The sequence below is a fragment of the Pithys albifrons genome, chromosome 15, assembly GCF_047495875.1.
Source record: "Pithys albifrons albifrons isolate INPA30051 chromosome 15, PitAlb_v1, whole genome shotgun sequence".
Taxonomy (NCBI): domain Eukaryota; kingdom Metazoa; phylum Chordata; class Aves; order Passeriformes; family Thamnophilidae; genus Pithys; species Pithys albifrons.
In genome coordinates this window covers 1,072,965-1,098,287 of record NC_092472.1, presented here as the reverse complement: position 1 = coordinate 1,098,287, position 25,323 = coordinate 1,072,965, and the positions used below count along the sequence as shown (strand labels likewise).

Sequence of the window (25,323 nt, the reverse complement as noted above, 5' to 3'; positions counted from 1 at the left end):
TGTGCATGAGAATAAAGGTCAAAGTTGTCAGTGACCTCGGGAGATGATGTCAGATATTAGTACCCTGAGTAGTTGACATCAAAGGCACTCAATATGATATGACTAGTGCTAATGCAAATCATATTTATGCTGACTGCTAGAGACCAGCCATTAATATTTAAAAGAGTATGTGAAAGCCTGCATTCAAAATAAATATAACGTATTCCACAGAATCTGAAGTTAATAAAGACAGATCACCGCCTAGTCATGGCTGTAAAGTGAAAGATTACTGCATATTAACAGACAAAGTATTACATCAGCACTGCCACAAGTGGAGGGTAGTCCAGAGCCCAGCTTTGCTGCTCTGCCCCTTCCCTTCAGCCACGGCACGTGTGGCACAGTGTGGAGCAATCTCACACCCCCAGCGCTCTCTGCTGCTCCCGGGGCACCCCTCCTGGGCATGCAAAACGTAATATTCTGATAATGATGTCAATAATAAATGTCATTAATACTCTCACAATATGGTGCCAGGAATATGTTAGCTGCCATTATTCCTTTTCACCTTCAGTTAGAACAGCAAGCAAATGCCAACAGTAACTGATTGTATGGCAGGGTTTTTCCAAATGACACCGGTCTCTTAGGGGAACACAAAGATGACCACACCAGTCAGTTGCATTGAATGTTTCCATTAAAAGCCTCCTGACCTGTGAAACACCTCCTCAAACAGCACCTTTGCAACTGCATTAGGAATCCAGGGATTCTTGTAAATATGCATTTCCAAATAGTTTGATGAGATTTTAAGGGCATATGGCACAGAGCCAACGTGGAGATCTGTAGTTATGAACATCCTGATCTCCCTGCAATGCTCTAGGGCTGTGGAAACCAGGGGGAGCTGTGAAGGGGCAATCTCTCCCAAGCAGTACAGTGCCCACTTCCTTTTCAGAAGCATGAGATTTAATTTCTATTGTATGTACCTGTAATAGAAAAAAGTCCCAGTCAGGTACTGCAAAATAAAATATTCAAACTTGACAGAATACAGACATTCAATTTACACATTTCATTACCAAAATGTGTGCTTCAATGCCAGAATTCGTTCTTCATCCTCCTAAAACACTTTAGAGACTTTCCTTGTCATTTGTGTGTAAAAATGTATTGATCTCACACACCTCCTTTTATGAGCAAAAATGAAATAAGAAGTTGTAAGATACAGTACAGCCAAGTACAGATCCTACACCATTCAGTATGACAAGAAATACCTCCACTCTGGTTGTCATGAGAACACAGCTGAAGCTGGTCAGGGCTGCACACCAGCACAGGGTGGTTTGCTCTGTCACTGAACAGCTGATGCTCCTGTAAGTGTAGATACCCTTCCTGAGGATTTGTAACAAGGAGGTAAGGACTTGTTTCACTTTGCAAGTCTTTCCTGCCCAAGAAGTACCTTTCTCAGAGATGGTTGGATGTTTTCCTTTTCCTTCTGCATTCCAGAGAAAGCCGCAGGCTCTCTCTCTGGTATGGGGAGAGATGAACAGATGTGACAGGCTGGCACACTGGAGAGGGTCTGGGGGGAGGCCAGAGGAGATAAAAGGCCTCGAAAAGATCAGAAGGCATGTCTTTCTCAGGTCCAGTGCTTTGCAGCACTGTTAGAGGTTTTCTCCTTTGTAAGTCTAGTGTTCTTGACGTTTGGAATAAATTTTCCTGAACTTCCACTGCCTGGCACTTGAGGGGTACCTGCATGTTATTTTACTTCACCCTACGTTGGTGTTCAGTACCACAAAAAATAAGAAAAATTCAGAAACATAATAATAACCCATAGAAAAGACTGAATTCATCTCTTGTAGAACTTCTGCGTTCTGCTGCCTGAAATGGAGCAATCTCTGTCCATCCCATGAAAGGTCTGCACATCTGAGTCTTCTTGCCTTCTTAACAAAGGTTCCTGAAGAGGTAGGTGACAATGTAGTCTAAACCAGCACAACACCTGGAGGAGACAGTTGTACCTGTGTAAAAAATGAAACAGTTTTGAAATTGTTTTTATAAAAGAGTAACTAATAATGACACTTTAAAGCACTTGCAGAGCTCAGCGTTTACTCTCCCATCAGGATAACTGATAAATCAAGTCCAGTTTTGACTAGCTTTGGAGACTGCTTTTACTAAGGCACAGTGGTATTAAATCTTTGCTGTTGGGGGATTGGTAGCTCCACATACTAAGGATCCTGTAACTCCAGTCAGTGTTATTTGCAGATGTAAACACAGTGGCCCTTCTGTGTACTGAGAAGTGCAGGATAGAGGGCTAACATTTTATTAATATTCAGCTTCACATTCAAAATACTTCAGATTCCTGAAAATTAAAACTCTGGTTTGATCTGCCCACTGAGAAGACAAGCAGAGCTGCTGTCCAGGTTTTTCTCGCACAGTGTGTCACGGTGCTTTTCTGCTCCAAGGAGGGCTGTGCCAGGTGCCAAACACTGAACAAGGGCCACTGAGGGCAGTAAAAAGGTCATCACAAAACAGCCAGTATGTCATTTTGCTTAATAACTAGTAAGTCAAGTGGGTTAAAGTACATTAAATAAAGTTAAAATACACTAAGAACAGTGTCCTGGCTCATGGTTCTCATGCAGGCTCCTCTTGCCTTCCTCTGGCAAACAGCGAGGCACCTTCCCGTGCCCAGGGACTGTTTCCTCTGTCCTGGCACTGAAGGACTCCCTGGGCACCTGGACATGGGCCTCTGGGCTGCCTCTCAGCTCCCATCCTGCCATCGTGTCCAGGGCCACACGTTTAACCACTGCCAGCTCCATCCCAACACCAGATGATGGAAGCTCCTTACATACATGCAGCAGCTTTGCTGCTGGGTGCAAGGTTCAGCCCTATCTGATACTCTCTGCAATTCCAAACATCAGTTCCAAAGGAGTAGAGTGTTGAGGACTCCATCCTGTTGCCACTGGCTTCAGCAGGAACTTGTCTAGGCCTTTTATAGTTCACAGTATTTATTTTAGATGGGCCACTGGAGTAAGGGATGTGGGGATTGCAAAAGGAATTAAACTGTTAAAATGCTCATTCTAAGGGAAAAGGGATTAGAAGGATCCAATTAAATGTACCTTGAATTCTTTAAACTATGCTAATTTGGAGGCCTGCCAATCTTGCAGTGTTCATTTAAAGACATCCCTCTAGACACTGAAGTATTTTGATCTGTGTCTGTTTAACTCCTTAAGCTCTGTGCCGACACTTTTAACACTTCACCATCTATATCTGAATTGCATCTTGCTAAGGCTGTTTTGGAGGAAACACTCAAGGGACATTTACAGGCAGAGAAGATGCAAATGGTCTCCTAAGGCCTGATCTTCCAAAGCAACCAGCTACCTCAGCAGCAGGCACTGGGAGTGATCTCAGAGCTCACAGAAAGGAGCTGGAGCATCTCGACTCTGTCTCCACAGGTCTCGTGAGCTCCCGAGGGCTGAGCCCAACAGGGCAGGAGGCAGGACATGGCTGGAACAGGGCTGAGTTCCAAGCTGTCAGTCTTGCCAAAGCAAAGGCAGCACTACCATCTTCTCAACCAAAACAGTCCTGCATGTAAACTAGAAATGCAATTCATGGTGAAATTGAATCACCATCAATAACAACGAGAGATTCGAAAATACATATTTCATAGGAGGGCTCTGCTGTATTTCCTAACCAGTGCTTAACTCGATATTTCTTTTTAAATTGAATAATACAAAGTAAATCACTATCATCAGTTTACAAAACAGCAGTAGTTCTAAACATGCTGATACTGTACAAGTAGGTATTTTACATTCGACAGTAAGTGATTTTAGCAGGACAGCAGACAGGTCTACACTATCATTTGCTCATGAGAATCTGATATGAGTGTTAAGAGCTACTTCAATTTGCCCATAACTATATATCAAATATGCTTCCCTATGCTCATTTTTCCTTTTGATTGCAGACAGGGAGCATCAAGCAAACTCCCTTGAATGACTTTTCTGGGCATGTGGAACCCTGTGCTGGACAGAAGAGTGTTCTCGCTAAATCTTAGTGAGACAAGCCAACTAAATAAATAGAACAAACAGAAGCAATGAGGAGCTACCAGCTCTAGGTTATGGACAGATAAATGGGTGAGAAGGAAAAAAAAAAGAATTATAAAAGGAACTGAGATAAAAGCTCAGGATAATCAGGAAGAATGCAGTGAAACCACATTTCTCACTTCTGGTCAACTCAGCTCCATTACCTGTGCACTAATATTTTACAGTAACACCACAACCAGCTCTGTGTGTGTCAGCAAGGACCCAGCACCTGTTCAAGCAGCTTTGTCAAGCAAAACTGAGCTCTCTGGACTTCCCTGATGGCAAAGTGGGGGCTGGTAATGGGCAGAGGACATGGATGACGACTCTGACACCAGTCCCCAGCTCTCGGGGTTTCTTCTTTGCCAGTGTGCATTCATCTCTTGTCTGGGGACTAACCTTACATGGACTTCTTTGTTATCTGTCTGGTTTTGCCTTATGTACACAATTCCAAACAGCCATTACCTCAAGTAGCTGCAAGTTGAGCATGCATGTTAGAATGGGTTAGATTATCTTTAAAAAGCCAACAAAACCCCCAGAAGACTTGAGGATGCCTTTTGGTCTCAGCAATATGACAACAGCAAGCTGACAGGGAATTGTTTTTCAATAGTTTAACGACACAGCTGAATCTGGGCAAATGAAAAGATTTTGTTTTGTTTTTCCTATAAAGGTAAGGAGAGGGAGTTCGATGGTATTTTCCGTGGCCATCAGCTGCTTATAGTTCAATACTGGCATTACTTGTCTTTGAGACTAAAGCTGGAAAGTAAATGGATTTAGCAATTTAACATCTAAATTAGGTGGTAAGACAGAAAAAAAAGTTTAATTTTTTCCTCAATGAATAGCATACTATACTATTAATCACATAAGAATTAGAAAAGCTTTTCAGAGATTAGTGACAACATGCCAGGCAGACTGCCTTAAAAGGCTCTGATCCACTGAGTCAGCTATGAAAAAGCCAGGTAAACACTTTAGAAGAGAACTATTGGAGTGTTTCTCCTCCCAGTAAAAACTCGGCTGAGGGCTTCCATTACAGCTGATTTACAGGGAGGAATACATATTCCTTCCCAGTGCTCACAAAGTGGGGAATCAAGCAAGGTATTTACTCAGCAACAGAAGGAACACTCCTTAGGAAAAAGGATTTGGGGACTGTTTGTCCTACAACTGACAACAATGACAGGCTCAAAGGCTTCAAATACGTCAAGAGAATAGAGAAAAACGTCATATACTGTTTTCTGTGAAAGGGAAGTGATCTCCTGGTATTTAATTTTTAAAATAAAAAGACAGCCATTTAATTTTTATAAACATTTCTGGAAATGACTTGTATGTTCTAATCAGTTTAAAACACAATTCCCCCTCAGATGGCTTATAGCCCTGAGCCCTACTATTCTGAGAAGTTCTTGTGGCACTGATACAATTCAGTGAAAAAGTCAATGCTTGGATCTACTTACCCATTTTCCAAAGGCAGAAGGATGTATGTGACCAAATAACACACAGGAAATAAATTTATATTTCACTGTGTCACAATTGGTAACGTCAAAAATACCAACATTTTAAAAGGGGTAAAACATTTAAAAGAAAGACTGTTAGGAAAACACAGTGACAGATTACTAATTCTTGAGATAACTAAAACCAAGTAAATTAACATTATGAGCCAATGAGTAATTCTTGTGGACATGTCATTATAGGAGTAGGGAAAATTAAATTTCTTTAACAAAAATGAAGAATTTAATGACTGGCTTGAATATCAATTCTTGATACATGCAGTATTAAGAAACATGATACAAAGGAAAAATAATCACTTTATCACTCTAAGATGAAAAGTGAAAAAAAGAGAAGCATTTCTCAGCTGACTAATCATGGGAAGAAGTAGAATCATACAATTTTAAGGGTTGGAAGGAACCATCTAATCTCAAACCTCCCTGCCATGGGCAGGGACACCTCCCACTAGACCAGGTTGCTCAAGACCTTACCCAGCCTGGGCCTGAACACTCCCAGGGTTGGCACATCCACAACCTCCCTGGGCAACCTGTGCCAGTGTCTCACCACACACAGGAAAGAATTTCTGCCTAATGTCTAATTTAAATTTCCCCTCTTTCTGTTTGTACACATCTCTCCTTGTCCTGTCACTACAGTTCCTTCACAGGCAAAGTGTCCCTCTCTGCTGTCCCTGGAGGTCCCTCCAGACACTGGAAGGTTGATGTGAGGTCTCCACACCACCTTCTCTTCTCCAGGCTGATCAGCCCCAACTTCCTCAGCCTGTCTTTGTAGGGGAGGTGCTCCAGTGCCCTCAGCAACTTTGTGGCCTTCTCTGGCTTTGCTCCAACAGTTACATGTCCTTCTTGTGTTGGGAACACCAGGACTGTGCTCAGTGCTCCAGGTGGGGTCTCAGGAGAGCAGAATGGAGTGGGAGAATCCCCTCCTTCGACCTGCTGGCCCCACTCCTTTGGATGCAGCCTGGGATTCCCCTGGATTTCTGGGCTGCCAGTGCTCACTGCCAGCTCATGGGGAGTTTCTCATCAGCCATCAAGTACTGCTCAGAACATGTGAGAGACCTTCTCAGAGATCAGGGGCTGCACAGGCATTTGGGACAGAAGTGAAAACAAGTGAAAAGTACCTGTAGGATCCTAAAGATGGAGGTGGAAATGAAATGGGACCATCCTCCATCCAACCTTCTGTCAAAAACTGGGTCAACACCAGACAGTTCCTTGGGACCTTGTCCACTGTCTAGGAGTATCTCCAAGGATGGCATTCCACATCCTGGTTTGGTCTCGTATACTTGTGGTTATTTTAGGTGCTTTAAGGACATTGAAATGAACTGAAGGAGAGCATTGTCTGAGTAGATCTGTGGCTTATGAAATATGAAAAAAAGTGAGTTGTTAAAATTTTCTTGATAACTTTCTCAGCAGAATATCAGGAATTCTACAGAACAAAAGTTATCTAAGATGTTCCTAAAAAATTAGTAATTCTTCATGAACAAATGTTTGAAGCTAAAGCTGGAAAGATAATTTTCTTACTCCTCCTACCTGCCTTCAGTGAGAGATCAACACACTTTGAGAAGGGAATATAAACAGAACAGTTGAAAACTAAAACTTATTTAGATTTTATATTGTCTTCTCTCTCTTTTCCATCAGTTGAGTTTGAGTTTCAAAGAAATGGTTAAAGTAAACTTGGCAAGCTAGTGAATTATAAAAATGGACATAACCAGTCTCTGAGATGGAAGAGAAGTGAAGGATGAGAGAGCCCAGGACCAGATGAACTGGCAGCTGTTGGCCAGGCTGAGGTTCAGGGCAATATATCCCCCTGCAGCCACAGGCAGGCTCCCAGCAGGACCAGCCACAGGCAGAAACCAGCACTGCAGGTGACAAAGCACCCAGAATATCTAGGACAGGCTGGATTTAGGTATTACATAACAGAATAACCTGAATCCTTGCTCAGCACTGCTGCTCAGCTGTTTCCTGCCTGAGTCCTCTCAAGGGTCTCCCCAAATGCTGAGTGTGTTTAAAACAGTGAGTGCTCCGTGAGTCTCGGTCCTCCCCACGCTGGCCCGGGGCAGCCACGAGCAACACCAGCTACTGCAGAGGAACATCCACACACACTAATGCTCTCTGCTTCTCTTTTTCTCCCCCTAACAACCCCGTTGTCAATAACTACTCTTGGTAGAGAAAAATGAAAGGTGAGCAATTCAAGTCTACATGGACACTGTAGGACTGAAGCAGCTACCAGCTAAGAATAAACAAGGCCACACCTGCTGTTGACCAGTAAAGGAGAAATCACTCCCCAGGAGTTCAAACAGTACTTTCTCACAGGACACCAGAAATGTACCTGAAAACAGCCAGGATGAGTTCATCAAAACATTGGACTTGTGAGATATGGATTATCACCAATTGGACTTTGTAGTTTGATGGTGTGAGGTTCAATTTAGCCAACAGAACATAGCCTTAACCCTATATAGACCGTGTGCAGTGTGTAATAAGGGACTCTTCACCATAAACCAGAATGGCTTGTTAAGTGAAGTTCTTTTCCTCTGTAGAATAATTGTTTACTTTAAAATACAACTGAAAGTTTTGAACAGCTTCCCAGTCAAAAACTGTGCATGGTATTCCTGGGTGACCAGAATGTACCTGAATGATTTAGTTTTTCTTCCCCCAGATTCTCTGTCTACTTCTGCATCTGCAAAATTATTTTAGACTATCACCCCCTGCCCAAACCCCAAAAGTCTGACAGTCATCTAGTTCAAAAGCATAAATTTAACAGTGTAAGCAAATTAAATAAACTGCAATCAGACCAGCTGTATTTGGATTGTACTCCAAGTATCCTTCCCTGGCTCTGATCCTCCTCTGAAGTGCATTCAGTAAGCACCGAGTAACCGGTTTCTTTTTTCCACGGGCAGATTCCTTTACATCCCTCAAATCACATCACAGCTGTGCAGAACAAGCATTATTTATACAACAGCCATGCTGATCAAATCAGAACAAACCCCCACAGATACCTGTACACACATTAATATTTTACTTCTGAATAACAAATTTTCAGTACAATTCTAGTGGAGACACATCAATAATTTCAACAGTTCAGGCTTGTAAGAAAAGAATATTTAAAAATACTACCAGTAAAAACCTACAGGTTTAAAAGAACTTAGTTCCAGTGACAAAATAGTCACATTCCTTAAATGTTCAAAAGCTAGCATTTCCCACTGTCCCCTGATACTATTTTTTTTAAGATACAAATGAATATGCTGCTTAGAACATCTGAGATATTTAAATACATGAGTTCTTTTTTTAGCCAAGTGTAAGTAATTCTTAACTAGTGCAGTGAGTCCTTCAGATACTGTGGTCAGCATGTAGATTAAGACATGAGGTTCTAAATTGGTAATGAAACTCAGACACTCCAGAGTGGGTACTAAGACTGGCTTAGGTTTTGACATTGCTGAAAAAAGAGTACACATTCATAGAAAATATAGATATTACCATTGATAAATGTTAGCAACATTAACAGATGACAGAAGAATGATCTTATAGATTTTATGATATGATAGATTCTAAATTAGTCAATAAATCAGAATATTTATAGAGATAAAATATTTTTCTGTCTTCAGTAGATTTCAACTTTTAAATTTACCATTGAATGTAACTTGCTATTAGTTTAAAATAAGCTCAGGACAGCCCAAAACCACTACAGTGCTCTGCCATTCAACACAGCTGTGGATCTGGGAAGAGCAGGATAATGTTCTGTCCAGGCCTCTGGACACATCGGACACTGCAGGAAATGCCACTAAAATTCATCACTGAGTTCCCTAAACTAGCTCAGAGATGGACTTTTTTTGGTGCTTAGATGAGCTCCTATAACAGGTTTGCTCAGGCAAAGGCACCTGCTGGATCCCACCAGCCCAATCCAAACAGCATCTTCCTCTTGTTTAGGGAATTAGGCATTGGATGACTGGGAATGTGCCAATTAGGCCAATATACAAACTTAAATTCAGAGAAACTTTTCACTTCCACAGAATTTCTTTATGTGTGAAAACAAATCTGGGTATTAACCATCTTTAACTACCCCAGATCTGCCCCTTCCAAGACAATGACAGCTCTGAACTAAACTGTCATGAAGAAAAAGTCACAGTTCAAGCTCAGATCTGTTGTCTTCCCACAAGACAGGAGTATGGTGTACTTTAATGTTTTCCATTTTATGGGGAATACACAGTGATAATTTGCAGATTGAAACTAAATGCAGAGGATGCTTTACAGTGCATGCAGCCAATGAAATGGGTTTGCAAGTATAGAAAGGGGGAAAAATTGCATTTCTCTCTTTTACAAGCCTAGTGAGAGTTCTGGAAAAGCTCCCATTTCACAAAGCACTTCAGCCATACCTGTGTTTCAGATGTCAGTATATAAATAAATTCAAGTAATTGAACTGAAAACTGTGTTTGGGCTGTTCTAGATGCCTCTGTCTCATTATACCAATCCAAAGTCTGCGGTGGTGTTATTTCACATTCCACATAAAGACTCCCAAGATGAGTAATTGCTTGCTAGCAGGTCACTCTGGGATACTGAAAGCAGCATTTGGACAAAGGCCTGAAGTACATTGTCAAAGTGGTTGTCCCCACACAACCCACCGACGCCAAAGCTGACACGATTTCCACATAAGACAGTGCAGAGTAACAGATGGGAATGCCCTTGAGTTTCAATGGATAAACCTCATCTTTTGACAAAGTCCCAAGAGAGAGGATCTGATTACCTGTTTTTGTGAAATAAAGAAAGAGAAAGAAAGAAAGAAAGAAAGAAAGAAAGAAAGAAAGAAAGAAAGAAAGAAAGAAAGAAAGAAAGAAAGAAAGAAAGAAAGAAAGAAAGAAAGAAAAAGAAAGAAAGAAAGAAAGAAAGAAAGAAAGAAAGAAAGAAAGAAAGAAAGAAAGAAAGAAAGAAAGAAAGAAAGAAAGAAAGAAAGAAAGAAAGAAAAAGAAACTTAAATAAGCAGCTGCAAATCTAAAATATGTTGATGGTGTTATCTAAACTTATTTTTTGTCTTTATTTTCACTACTATTCAGAAGAGAATTGTTTCTGCATTTGATGTAAAGGATCTGTTAAGTAAGCATGACTAGAGATTGAAAGCCACAAAGCAATTAATATGCAAAATTTAAAGTACAAGCACTGGAATTCCCATCATTGATGTACAGCCAAACCATGACTGGGTCTCTGAACAGGAATTCCTTAATCTGAACAGAGTTGCAACACATGGTTTTACAGTTTCTTGAGCTGCAGCAAAAAGCCTGGTTTTGATCCATTGCCATAATGCTCTCTCGGGCTGCTGCTGATGTATACACACACTAAATATATTCCTCAGACAACAGACACGTCCATTACAAAAGCCTGTATTTCTCCAGTCACAGAAGGGACCAACTTTTTAAGTCAACTCTATGTTTATAATGTAAAAATAACAGCTACTGGTAAATACTTGTTATTGCTATTAACAGGCAATAATGACTTTGGATCCACCGTGCAGCAGATCCCACTGAAACTCCCTGTACAAATCTCTGTGTTCACAAGGTCTCATTACCAAGTTTTCTAAGTATCTTGTAACAATTGAATGCTCATCTTCACAGCACCCCAGAGTGAGTTTGTCTTCATGACAGGTTTTTTTTTAAACCTGAAGCAATTAATGAAAGAGGGAAACGAGTGGTGTGAGTGCAGCAAAGCCAAACACTCGTCCTGCTGTGAAAAGCCTGACCAGGCTGAGCCCAACTGATGCTGACCTTGTCAAGCTTGGCCTGCACAGGACCCAAGCACCAGGTCTTTGCTTTGTTGCTCCTCATTATTTGTGGTAATTTTAACTAGCAGAAAATAACACAGAGCTGTACATATTTTAAAACATTCCTACAAACAACAGCTCAAAGATGAGACACTTGGCTTGTCACTCTCTGCATCAGCTCATGTTGTTCTGGCTCTGATCACAACTTGATCAAGGAGCAAGCAGCAAAATGGGCATTACCTGCTCACAATCCAAACATTGCCAGCTGGGAAAGGGAGCCATGACAGTGCAGTTTTGATTTGAGGCAATTAAAAAATGTCCTAAACCCTCACCTGAGATGATGTGGCATCATTTAATGCATCCTGAGGCCTAATATTAAGCTGGGTCAGACTCTACTCAGCTCTCCTTTCTACCCATGCAAATTTCCACTTGCACATCATTTACCTGCCTCATTTTAATTCTTTCCCTTAATGCTATTGATTATCAGCAATGATGAATTTACATCATATAGAAAAATGAGAGTGAAAAAATCTTGTTTCTAAATATCTAATGCATGGAAGTACCACCCATTTTGGTGTCATTTGGTGCAAGAATGGAAAGGCAGAAGTTACTGTTGAAAACATTAAGGTTTTTTACCACTTCAAGCAAATACACAGTCATTTATCCATGAGGTTGTAAAGGAAAAGTAGATTTACAAAAAAGGACTGTGAGTATGATCAAGGATTGTATAGAAGAAGTAACTGGGGTCTGTAAGAAGCCAGAATGGTGAATTAGGACTATGGAAGGGAAGAGAAAAGCAAATATTTAGCTGGGAAAGATGGTAAATTAAAATTAAGCCTTCTTAATAAAACAATAAAAATTTATGAATGAGAATATCGACTTGTTTTTACATTTGCAAATGGTCATATGAACACCTCCCTTACCCCAAATGCTGCAGTCACACAGTGAAACCTGGGGAAGAGGTACCATTGCAGTGACTGCTGCTGCACAGTGATTAGCTCCAAATGGTGTTAAATTCCTATTACACTGAACAGGATTGGTATCCAAAAGGTCCTTGGAAAATAAAACATAGCAGAAAATCAGAAAGTCTTCTAGTGTACCTGGATATTAATTTAATACTTTACATTACTGAGAAATTACACTTACAAAAAATTAAACTGCATTTAGCTTCATACAGTGCACTACTTTAATATATCCTGGATATATCATCTTAATTAGCACTAATCTTTTTGACAAGTCCTGATCTAGTTATTGAGAAAATCAGTGAATTATAAATTCTGTGAAAAAAAATTAAAATTAAATATAAAATTCTGTCTGTGAGATCAAGTGGGAAGGCACACAGTGGTTTTGGAAAACACTGTTGAACAGTAAAATTCTCAGGGCATGAACATGACAGAAAGGTGACAGTGCTGTAAACTAACCTGAACTGGTTATAAACTAACCTGATCTAGTTATAAACTAACCTGAATTGGTCTTCACTACTAAACTCACTCTCAAATCCTGACTGCTCTAACACAAACATACACCCGGCTCCAGAAACAAGCTCTGAATCCAAGAAAGGAGCAACCTTGAGTTTGTAGCTGAGCTGTCCAAGCATTACATCCTTCTGTCCCAGGTCCTTCAAGGACTTGGTGTAATAAGCAACAAGAGATGGAAAGAGTTTAGTAGTTTGTCAAGAAGGCAATTATGTACTTAATATGGAAATTAACAGGAAGTCTATGTGAAAAAGGATGATGAGAGAAGGTGGAAAAAACCCTCGGAGTCCCTTAGCTTGGGAACATGAATTCTAGGAGGTACCCACTAGTGCTCAGGTCCCATGATTTTAATTACTTCATCAAAACATGTCCCTATAATTAAAACCCACTGATGAGCTGTGGGAAGGCCCAGCCCTGGCAGTGGGGGAATGCAAGACCTGTCCCTCCTCAGTGAAACACTGAGCAGAAATTTGGGTCTATGTAAGATCCAAAGCTGCTTCTTGCAAGTGCACAGAGTGCACAGAGAACTGTTCCCTGTTCATGGGCTCACTTTAAAAGGGCCTAAGACTGGGAACTGCTGATTCCAAGCGCGGCAGAGGGCAAAGCCCAGGTGGTGCCAGGTCCCAGGGCTGCAGTTCTGAGGGTGCAGAGCTCCAGCACAGTGCTGTTCTAGCACCAGTTGTTGGAAAAAATATGACATACAATGGCATGCCTGACTAGAATAAAAAAGAACCATGTACGTGTAACATCCAGCAAGAGCTTCAGGGGAATATTTTTACCCACCATGGATACTACTGAACATAAGTTAATTTACTGAGGTACTTGGAATCAGGTCAAGAACAACTCCTCAGTTACTGAGGATATTCTTACATTTATAATTCCTGTAGTGGAAGACCAAAACACAATTTTATAAACTCCTATTGTTAAAAGAAACAACTTAAAGGATTTAAATCAACATAAAAGTGACTTTTGACATGTTGAATTTAAAAATTGTGGTTTAAATTCATGGCTCCTGTTGAAACAAAAACTCTGTAGAGACTAATCAGTGAAGCCTCAGTGTTAATACTGAGTTAAAAAATAAATGAAAAAATCCAACTTGCTCCAATTTCTTCTTAATATGGGAGAAATTGCATCACACAATCTTAAAATATATTGACTTTCAAAATTCTCAATAATTTCCTTTAATCCAACTTTTTGTCCTGCATTTGAAAGCAATGCCACTTACAAAAATTATGAACTCTGTGAGCCCCAGAGGTGATACAAAATCCTGACAGGAATAAGAAAAGGATTTTTAAAGATATTGGTGAAACTGCTGGAGAGGAAATAGTGGCTTGAATTTGGCTGCAAATTTTGAAGAGTAAATTAATGAAAGACTCCTTTGTACAATCAAAGCAGCTGGAAGAAAAAAGCGTGTGTGTGCTGCTCTGCCCACAGTGAACATCCCTGTGGCTCAGCACCCCAGGGTTCAGCACTGCAGGGCCCTCCCAGCTCCTTCCCTTTCCCCCCGGACATGGGAGCACATCAGGACACACAGCTTTCCTTTCAGCTCTCCTCCTTAATTGCTTTTACAAGAGAAGCTATAATACAAAATGATTTCCTCATGGCTGAGTTTCATTTCAGCAGGGCTTGTTCTGGATTTCAGACCAATAAGCACTTTGGATAATAATACAACTAAATCATATTTTAGCATGTGTGAATTAGATGAAGATATAAAAAGACTTTGGTGAGATTAAACTAAGGTTGTGAAAATGTATCACGTTTATAGAGAAAAGTGTTTTTTGCCTTTTCCCCTTTCCTATTTTTATTATTCACCACTGCCCATAAAGATGGTTGAACCTTCCAGGCATTTGGAATGCTGGGCAGTGTAAAGAAGGGGCCAGACAAAAAGGGAAATCATGAATCATAAGGATGAGAGCTTCAAGAAATGATTTTTTAAAGTTTCCACAACAACAAAGTGTGCATAAACCCTCTCAAATCAGCCCAAGGAGCATCCCCAGCACTAAGGTAGGTTTGCCAAAAGGAACCAATTCGAAAACCTGAGTCAGTAATGAAGTGCAATCCATTCTGGACCCACTGTCACAGGAGAGAGGAAGGCAAAGCACTGCAGCTGAGAGCAGTGAGCACTGCCAAGCTCAGCTGCTGCTGAGAAATACCTGTTAGCAAGAATCAGTTTAACCAAAATTCTGAAGACGACCCGTTATCTCATGAAGTTGGCACTGAATGGATTACCACACTAAGTTTTGAAATACATGTTCTGGAAGCAATTTAAAGCTCATTAGAAATAATTGTGTCTGGCTACTGGAAAATGTGGTAAAATTTAATCCACATCCAAATGCTACCTGGGCTGTGAGCACAGGAAATTGTTTTGTGCTACTGTGGCTAACCTCAGTGCTGACCCTGAGCAGTAACTGCTACAGCAGCTGAAAGCTGAAGCAAAATTAAAAACTTACATCAAAGTATATCATGACAGAATGTAGATAAATAAAAACAGCATATTGAAAATATTATTTTTATGTCAGCCTCTTCTAATGAAAGGGAAGAGGTTTACTAAAATGTAAAGAAAGCACAACACAAAAATGGATGGGCCCAAGATGCACCAGAACATCATTCCTATACCACTGGGAGTTCAAAAACATATAGTAAGGACACTTGTACATACAGAATTAAAAGTGAAATATATTGGGGATGAAGAATAGGGAACTACAGTATTCCAAGTCCATTCAATTCTCTCCTCTCAGATGTTTATTTTAAATCACTCTATCCCTCCCTCAGACTGGCTCCAGCCTTAATGGACAAGACACAACAGCCCTTGCCAAGAATCTGTGGAGCCCCAACAAGGATAATTGCTTGGCTAAGTGCATCCTACACCAGGCTTCCCATCTTCTGAACAGACAGCATTTGCAGAGGCATCTCAGACCTGTCTGCTGCACTGTAGCAGTGATAAATGAGCAGGAAAGGACACAGAGGCACTCCCCTGAATGCACACCAGAACTAAACATTGGCTGAGGTGCTCCTTTTCAAAACTACAAAAAAAAAATTAATATTTCAAATTTTATTCCCTGACAACTGAACCTTAAAAATCAGCACTGTGGATTTTTTTCTGCTTTATGTGCTAGTCTGGGGAGAAAAGATGCTATGCTTTAGTCTGGCATTAAAGAATTCAGCATTCATACTCACAAAGTTTTGCCTACATTCCCAGCACCCCAACACGGTTCTATCCTTTTAGTTCCTCTTCTATTTTCAGTTTAAGAACAGACCTCACAGCTCATAGAGAAACGAAATGGAAACCCTTTGGACACAAATTGACAGCACAAAGTTGGGCAAAACTGAAGATGGAAAGAAGTGCCACAGTAAAGGACCAAATGTTTGTTTCAGAGCCATTTCCACCATGATTTCCTGTACACAAGAGGACGCACACAGAACAAAGCCATGGTAAATTCTGGCTGATTTTCATCACCTGAGAAAGGCCACATGTGTGCAGTGTCTGTGTGTTATCCAAAACTGCTTTGATGGGTGTAGGTCAGACTTAAAGAACATGATGCCACAATCACACTGTGCCCTGACAAGAAGAATCACCTGATGTCACCTCATTTCAGTCACTAATTCCTTGTCTAACTGTTGACTGGACAGAGGCATACCTGAGATCACATTTTATGTACCTGTAGGTTTAACACAGCAAGAAAGCTCCCAGCTGACCAATGATAACCAGAAATTTTTGTGTTTTATTTGGTGCAAATGACATTTCTGTAAACAAGACTTTCACATGCATTTTCTGTATATCATTACATGTGAGAGAGGAAGAAAAATCCTGTCCTAAAACAAATTTAAATTTCACTTCTCAATGAAAGAATAATACAATTAAGCCATATTTTCATTTATTGATTTATGTTATGTTCTTCTCAGGATAAAAAAACAGCCAGGCTAGGCTACCTGTAGGAGTGGGACCAAATCTTTCCCTACAAAGTCAGGGGCTGGAAACTCTCACTGCATGGAGGAGAGGTGAGAGATAACAAGCACAGCTGGAAGCCTGATGTTCAGACAGGGGATTGCTAAGAGGGGCAAACACAGCCAGGTCTCCAGGTGGTGGAAAGGAGAACTTCTCAAGGATGAGAGGAGCTTGGGCAGAGTCTACAGCAACCACTCAGATTAACAGAGATAGAGAGGAAAAGGAAGGAACTTCCCACAAGGACAGTGTGATGAAAGAGATGTTCACTTCTATTTATCCCCCTCTGCCTCATGCCATCATTTGGTGTTTCCCTCAGTTTAGAAAGGTAATTATTATCATATAGATTTCAGTAAATCTATCCTGAGTTAAAGTGTGTCTTTGATCAGCTCTGAGGAACTCATCATAAGCTGCAGGCATATACAAGAGGTCAGTGACTTTGTAAGATAAATGGGCACATAGTGTCTGTTGTCATCTGCTGACATTTGCTGCATCTTCTATTCTCTCTTCTAATGTTTCAGTCACATCACTCTACCCCTCTCTCTCAACTATTTTTGCAATTTTAAGTTACTTGCAGGAATGGTACAGAAGGAAACTTGAAAACAGAGTCCAAGGATTAGAAGGCATGTATGGATTAATTATTTTATCCGAATCACACAATTTTGCAGGATGGGAAAATTCAAGGGCTGGAAACATTGTTCAAGAACACAAAGTGAATTTTATGATCATGACTTTGTTTACTTGTTTAGTTTTCCCCAGACGTCTGCCAAGTGGGCAGTAAAACTTTCCTAGAGCGTGAGGCAGTGACCCATCAGCAGCAGTGTGAGCCAGGGCTGAGCCAGGGTGTTCATCCCAGTGCCCAGGCTGAGCAGGTGATGGGCAGACCCTGCTGTGCCATGCAGAGCCAGCTATGCCATGCAGAGCCAGCTGCATCCTGAGAAATCCCTCATCCCATGGGAAGGGATCACAGGGACTCTACAGGGAGGCCAGTCCTGGAATAAATACTGGCAAACTCTGGACAGAAAACCTGAAAGATCCCTCTAAATGTCACATCTGAGCCGTGGAAGGATCACTGATGGGACAGTGTTGGACACTGATGGCACCCTCTTGGACACTGATGATAATATGCTCTAAAAGAAATTCCCCTCCCCAGATACTGAATGGAGGTTCTCTCCCATATCTTCTTTTCTCCACTTTTAGCTCATAGGTGATTTTAAAGGTTTCTTCTGGAGGACATTAAGTACAGTTCTCCTAAAGCTGTGCTGAGTCACAGGGCATCCTTCCATAGGAAGTTATTAAATACATGGAATAGAACCATGAGAGAAAGCTCTTATGGAATGATGGAGCTGAACACGTCCTTGCTCATTGTACTGGTGACCTTTAACAGGTCACCTCCAACCCAACCCAGTCTGGGATTCTGTGGTCACTTCAGTTCTTTCTGTGGCACACATCTCTGGGGAGATGCCACACGTTGCCAAGGATCTTTCACATAACTTAAGAAAGAGGGTGACAGGAGCTTGGACAGAGCTCCACAGCTCTGCTGCTTGGTTTTAACTCTTAGATCTGCACTGGCCTGAGATTCCCTTTCACAATCCACAATTAAATCCCAGCATGAGCCAGAAAATATTGTCTGGTCCTTTTGTGCAAGGGCTACCAATACTTTAGGGCTTAACATACGCCCCATAAAAGCTGAAACTGAAAGCAGAATGGTTTTTCACAAAGGTTTTTGGTGTTTTTTTAGGCATGAATTAGAAATTAAGCAGGTTGAAACCAGCTCAAGTGGTTTACTCAGCAAGGTTTAGAAACTTGATGCCAACAACTGAGCTGAATGGATGCCCAATTATATAGTTATGTTTTTCCTAAGTGCAGAAAGGATGGTGAAAGCTGACTGAAATAAATTAAAATAATAAATTAAAAAGGAAAATATGACTGTAATGGGATCAGGTAGCATAAGACAAGTAGGACTGAATCATCATCATGACTACAGTTGATTTTTCTTTTAAGTCATCTAAAGATTTACATTTTATCTTTTCATAAATTTTCAAATCTTATTTTTATTTTGCTTGTTCATTCAAACAGATTTACTTAAGAACAAAGCTGAAAAACTGTGCTGTGCAAAAGAAACAGAAAAATGATTTTGCACGGACTGAGAGTTACTTGCAATTTTTGCCTGTTACAAATAAATGCCTTATGCATTCCACAGATAATGTTTCCATTTCCTACAGATCAAATGCAACGTTCACATTTGAAGTCTCTTATATAGGTGTGTTTTTGTAACACGCAATTTCCAGACCTAAAAAGCAACCAGAATGCAGTAAAAGCAAACTCGATGCACCAATTTTCTTTCTTTAAAAGAAACAGGCGATTTATGGCTCTTCCTGTTTACACAGACTACAAATGAGGTTTCTCTACAAAAACTTGGTAATGTTCCTTTCGAACTATTTAGGAAGCAAAATCACCAGCTACAAAGTTAGCTGGAGTGTAATATAAAGTGCTGGTGTCAGAGACCTGTTGCAGTTGCATGCACGAGTGGGAGTAGTAAAATGGAGCAACTTATTATAAATACTTCTAACAGTGCTCTAGGGTAAAGCTGTTATGGTCCTATTATGTTTTGGAACTGCTGGAATATAATTTGAATACATAAAATCAACCCACACCTATAAATCAGCAGCCTAGATCAAACACCTCATGAGTATATTTGCGCTGAAACACATTTGCAGCTGCCAGAAGACAGGCCTTCAAGGTGAAAAAGTGACACAGGCAGCACTGGTATGTGAATGAGCCCTGAGTGTGAGACAGGAGGGCTCCCAGCGCTGACCCCGGAGCTCTGCACTCCCAGGGGATGGCACTGGCAGCACAGCACAGTCTGCTGTGGGTCCCACAGCTCCAGCAGTGCCCTCCACCTTACAGGAGTTCTATATCACAAGCCAGGCAAAGAGCTACACATCACAGGAACCATTAAAGAATACCTACCACAGGTACAAATAATTTTCCAACCTTCTCCGAAGAGCAGAAATCTGTTTGAAGATGACACATTGAAACTCAAATACTGTGATATAAAAAGAAAGCAAAAACATTCAGATGGTCGTCAGAGCAGAAAACTGTAATGGATTCATTCCTAGAACAAAAGAAACCCCCAAACATTTGCTGATTACAAGGTACAATTATTGATAAACTAACTCCAGCTTTCAGTCCAGCGATATCTAGTTATCTCCATGTGTTGCCAGAGTCACGGTCCTGTGACAGAAGTCAGAACAATTTTAACCAGGAAAGGGGACAGACAATACATACACAGCTTTCCATGGCTGGGGAATGCCTTGTGGACTGAACACAGTTCAGAAAATCTGTAACCCAAGTGGTCAGGTTAACTTTTGCCTCCTTCTTCATTTGTATAGTGTCTAAAAATCAATCAATCCCAACTGGTTATTTTGCTTGCTGACACCTGTGGCAATCCCAGGGCAGTTCTCCAGGGGTAAACTGTACCAGATGCTCTCTAGGAACATTCAGACCTGAAGGAAACTGCACCATTTTGTCTTGCCGAATCACAGGCACCACCAAAGACAACAAGAACTACTTTGTTCTCAATCTGGAAACACAAGAAAAGGCCCTTTGCCTCATTCTGATCTGTTTTTGTGACAAGGAAGCCTAAGTCCTAGTTCAGGACTAAAAGTTAACCTCAAATATAGTTATTAAGTTTTTAAGTAACTTTAGAGAAAGACCCTCAGCATTTATTTGGACTGAAAGGGAAGAGAATCACCGCTGAGTGATGTAAACCAGAGCTGGCAATGCCAAGCTTGTGGGATCCATCCCTGTAGGGGCCACTCACTGAAGAGCTGGACTTGATGATCCTTGTGGGTCTCTTCCAACTCAGAACACTCTGGGATTCTGTGACCTCTCTGGTCTCATCCACCTCTCATCAATTGTGCACCCCGGTGTCTCTCCCACCCCAGAGAACAGGACAGATCCTTCTCTGCTAAAAGTCCCATTTTCTGATGACTTAATCCTCACTTGCAGAGTCCTTTGCTGCAAACTCCAGAGTAAATCTGGCTGTTTATGAATGAATAGAACATCCCTGGTATAAAACATTTGTGTATTCCATATATACAAAATGATAATGGCTGGCAAACCCCCAAACTAGCCCATCATCTCCCTATCAGAGTGGCCTGAAGCACACTCTGATACTCTCAAACACATTTTAAGCATGTCACAGTACATTGTGTAATACTGTATATTGTATAATGCATCCCAGCACACAGCTTGTGCAAACACCCAGGTGACACCTGCCAAAGGGAACAAGGCAGAGTTTCTGAAGAGCAATGGGCAGGAACAGGGAAAGTGGCTTGAAGAGCTGATTCTTGCCTAAGACTTCCTGTTCTAGTTCCTCCTGGCTTTTGCTCACTGTTATTTGAATTTTGTGTTTATGCTTTAACAATCTCCTCCTCCAAATAAGTTGCAGCACTATTAGAGTGCATAAGCAAATAAAAACAGGTTAAGCTTTTCCCCTGCTCCTACCAGGATAAAATACATGATTGGTCCACACAAAGCAAAGGGAGCCCCAGCAGGAGAGTCAACACAAACCATACAGGGAATTCTCTCCTGTAGCTCGGGCAACCCCTCAGGGACTGAGTGCACTGGTGATTGTCTGGGCACCAGGTCTGAACATTCAGGCATCAGTTTCCTGTTGCTTGATTAATGCTTTTGGTGTTTTTTTCAAATTTCAAGTATTTCAGCTTTTTTCCATGTGAGTTTGATTTCAAGGCAAAATGAGAGACCACGCCTCCTTGCTGAAAACTCCAGTTACTTTGCTCATAAAGATACCCAGTGCAGAGACTTTATCTATCCATTTGCCATTGAAAAAATCTGTTTTTTCCTTTGGGCATTATACAAATATTTCCATGTGTAATGATTATTTCCCAAAATAAATTGATCTGCTACTTGTGGTTAACCAGGAATTTTGTTCTAACAACTGCAATGTCAAGTATTGAAATCACCTCTCAAAATCATGCTGAGGCCTCTTTGTTGAGCTCACAGAGCAGAGTTCAGATGCAGGAGGAGTCACCACATGTTGATTATAAATACTGCTGTATTAGATACTACTCTCCCCCTTTTTGGTGGAAGAGTTGAGTTGCAAAAGGAACTGTGAAGGGAGTTGTGGTTTCACAGGCACATATGTGTGCTGCTTGGCCTAAGAAAGCAATTCTGCCTGCAGCATATCTTGACATCAGACAATTTCCTGATATTTAATTGTATAGTCAGTATTTATCCCTGGTTAAAGCACACACTTCACTAACATTGAACGTAAAATCACAGCAGTCCCTCACACACATTCCTGTAACACCCTTACCAGTTCATTTTGTGCTCTCTCCCACTTCAGTGTAACAACACAAGGGCACTGAAAACTGGGTCCTGTTTGTGAGTTTTGTTCTGAAGTACAGAAGGAACATCCTTAAAGGCAAAGTCAGAAGTCATAAGGATAAGCAAAATGTAAGGAAGGAACAGAAATCACACACCCCTACAGAACTCATCACTGATCCAATTTCCATGTGCTTCTCACCTATTTTGCATTAATTCTCCCATTAGCTTCGAGATAGGGGTTGTGCAGCTGGCTCAGGGAACCACCACAGCCCTTTGCAGCTCATGGATGGGTGTGGTATCTCCACCAGGCTGAGCCCAAGGGCACAGTGATAAACCCACAGCTGCCAAACAGCTGCCCCAGCACGGCGCCACCAGTGGGGCCAGGGCAGACACAGCCCCTGGCAGAGGCTCTGCCAGCACCTGTACATTTGGGCAGCTCTCTGCTTAGGAGACTAAATCCTTTGGAAACATTCATGGTTAAGTGAGAAACAATTAACACAGCAGGAAAAGGAAAGAAGTTTGTAAGAAGCCAACCTATAAAAATTTATACATATATGTATATGTATATATGTATATATATAATATGGCCCCAGATTTTTAATGAACAGCCTAATTCACAAATGGCAAATCAATTTAAAACATATTTGCAAATCCTGGGCCCCAAATGTCAGTGCCACCTGATATATCTACGATGTATTTGATAGTATGAAACTATTTCCAGGGCATTCAAGAAGAGAATTTGGCCAAACTGTGTGTGGGAGACCAGGTAAATTAGATTTCTAGGAACTCTTTCAGGAGTGTTGTTTGGTCATCAGCATCCAGGAGTTAGCTGTTCTTTCAAAGCAGGACTTCAAAAAATACAATACAGGAAAAAATAAGTCAAGTGGACTCTGCGATGTAACTTTAAAAAGTATTTTGAGTTACTGAGAGTATCAAAATATTTAATGCATCAACTTGATAAAAAGCTGATCCCTTGTTTCCCCAACATGCTGAAAAAGAGTTGATTTGGACAAGAATGCAGAGTGGTACATGAGGATGAGGCAGCAAAGCTTGACTGGCAAAGAATTGAACAGGATTTTATATGGAACCAAGAGATCTTAACTATAGAATTTGCTATTAAAACATGATCTAGCTACTCTAGTCAACGGTTTTGTTTAATAATAAACTTTTTTTAAATTTTCAACTTTGTCTCTTCTCATATAATTCTGTTTTGTTTAAGCAGTAGAAATGGTGACTATCCTTAGGAAAGTGCCAACAAAGGCTGGTCAGACCTGCTGCCAACTGCTCGAGGCTCTGCAGTGGGAACCATAGAGTGGAAGAGGCTGACAGAACTTTTAGGCCTTTCTTCTTGCTCCTTTATGGGGTTCTTTACGTTGTAAATCACACAAACTGGAGTTAAACATACCATGGAGAGTTGTCCAGTACTAAACTGGGATTTAAATTCAAATCTCACTCATCTGAAACACCCTCAGAGGGCACAGATGGCCCCTGCCATGGCACACCTTTAAAAACTCAAAGCTGAGTGGACGTCCAGCCCAGCTCACTGTCAGCACAGGATGCTCCACATTCTCCAGGTGCAGCAGATGCCACGTGAGGTAAGAACTCAGCTGTGCTGCTAAAGTCTCCTAAGCCATCCCTATTCTTGACCTTCCAGGCAGCCCCATGAACACAACAGGAGCCTCACTGTGCACATAAAGCAATTGTCTTTTCAGGTCTCATGGTAAGGAGAGTAACCTGACAGCCAAACCCTCCAAGCAAAAACCAGCAGTACCAAAGGCTGCTCATACGTCCAGTATGATTCACTATATTCATTCAAAAACTTGAAGCATTGAGTCCATATTCACTGGCCAGTGAAGACTGGAAACTGCAGTCAGATTTCATAAAAGCCAGGTCAACAGAAAGGCTTTGGCAATTTGTTCTTTCTTTTATAAATCAAATAAAGTGGAATAAATTGGCTCCAAGGAGAGTATTATTTTTAAGTTTAACCACAAAATTCAAGGAATCTGACTAAGTCATGAACTTAACCTGAGCAATCAGTTCAAGCTCAAAGGAATTCAAACTGCAAAAAATGATACTGAGGCTTGAATCCCTGCAAATGGGCAATAACTGCTCTTACAAACAGATTACTGCATTCTCTTCTCATGATTAGGAAACTTCAACCTCTACAATGGTTTGGTTCTTTCAAGTTTGTACCTAATCCTGAACAACTAAAATAATATAATTTGTCAAAAGCAGAATAATTTTGAAGAAGCCATCCTATTGCTGCCCCTGGTTTTATTTTGTTAAGAAATACAGTATGAATGTGGCTAAGTATGTAACACTGGTAGTTTGGTGAAAAGACAGTATTGCTTGTTCTAGTGATCCACACCTGGAGCAGCACAGGATCAGACAGCCCAGCATATTGGTCAGCTGGAACTTTGAAATGACCACCAGATGAAACCCCACTTTTCCAAGAGCTCAGTGTGTGTGTCTCTGCACACAGATATTTTCTACAGGCAGTTTCAGGCACTCCCCCACAGACATTGGGTGCTATGGAGCTGACTGCAACTCTGAGGAAATGTAATAATTTAATTCTTGCAACCCATCTTCTTATTGCAACCATTTGCTTTTGCAGACAACAGAAATCATTAAATACCAAGAATCAGCTGGGAGGGACACAGGAGAAGATTGCCCATGTGTTAGCACCTAACTGTAAGAAACACTAAAAGAAAGGAACAAAAAGGTGGGTGTTACTCCCAATTGAATCTCCACGAAGGGATCTGCCTGCCAGAACAAGGGCCTCAGCCTGCAGCCTGGGATCAGTATGGGAAAAACAGATTAAACATGCACCATCTTATCCAGGCAACCTGGGAATAAACAGCAGAATAAAATACAGAAGGAGGAGCACCACTGTTGGGGCAAAGGAGGTTTTGCCTCCTCAGCAGAGGGTCCTCAGTGCTCCCCAGGCCACCCCTGCTCTGACCCACCCAGCACTGACCCACAAACTCCAGAGCCCACATGTGCCAAACACAAAAGGCAAATAAACTTTCCCAAACTGTGGCACTGCAATCGTCATTGACAGCTTGACATATCAATATTTCAGGAAGAATAAATGACTTTCATATCCAGGGGTTTGGGGTTTTTGTTTTGTTTTGTTTGTTTGCGTGATGGTTTTTTCTCATTGTTCGTTACCAGATACTTTGGGAAGATGGTACACTTAACACCTGAAGCTGCTTCAAATATTTGGAAATATTTTAATGAAGTATTTGAGAGATCACCTAATACAACTTTAAAACAAATT

General features: G+C 41.1%; 1 pseudogene; it reads right to left on the bottom strand.

Annotated features, from left to right (window-relative positions):
• Positions 1-1,724: 1,724 nt before the first annotated feature.
• Positions 1,725-25,323, bottom strand: part of LOC139679147 (ran-binding protein 17-like) — a 126,355-nt pseudogene continuing 102,756 nt past the window's right edge.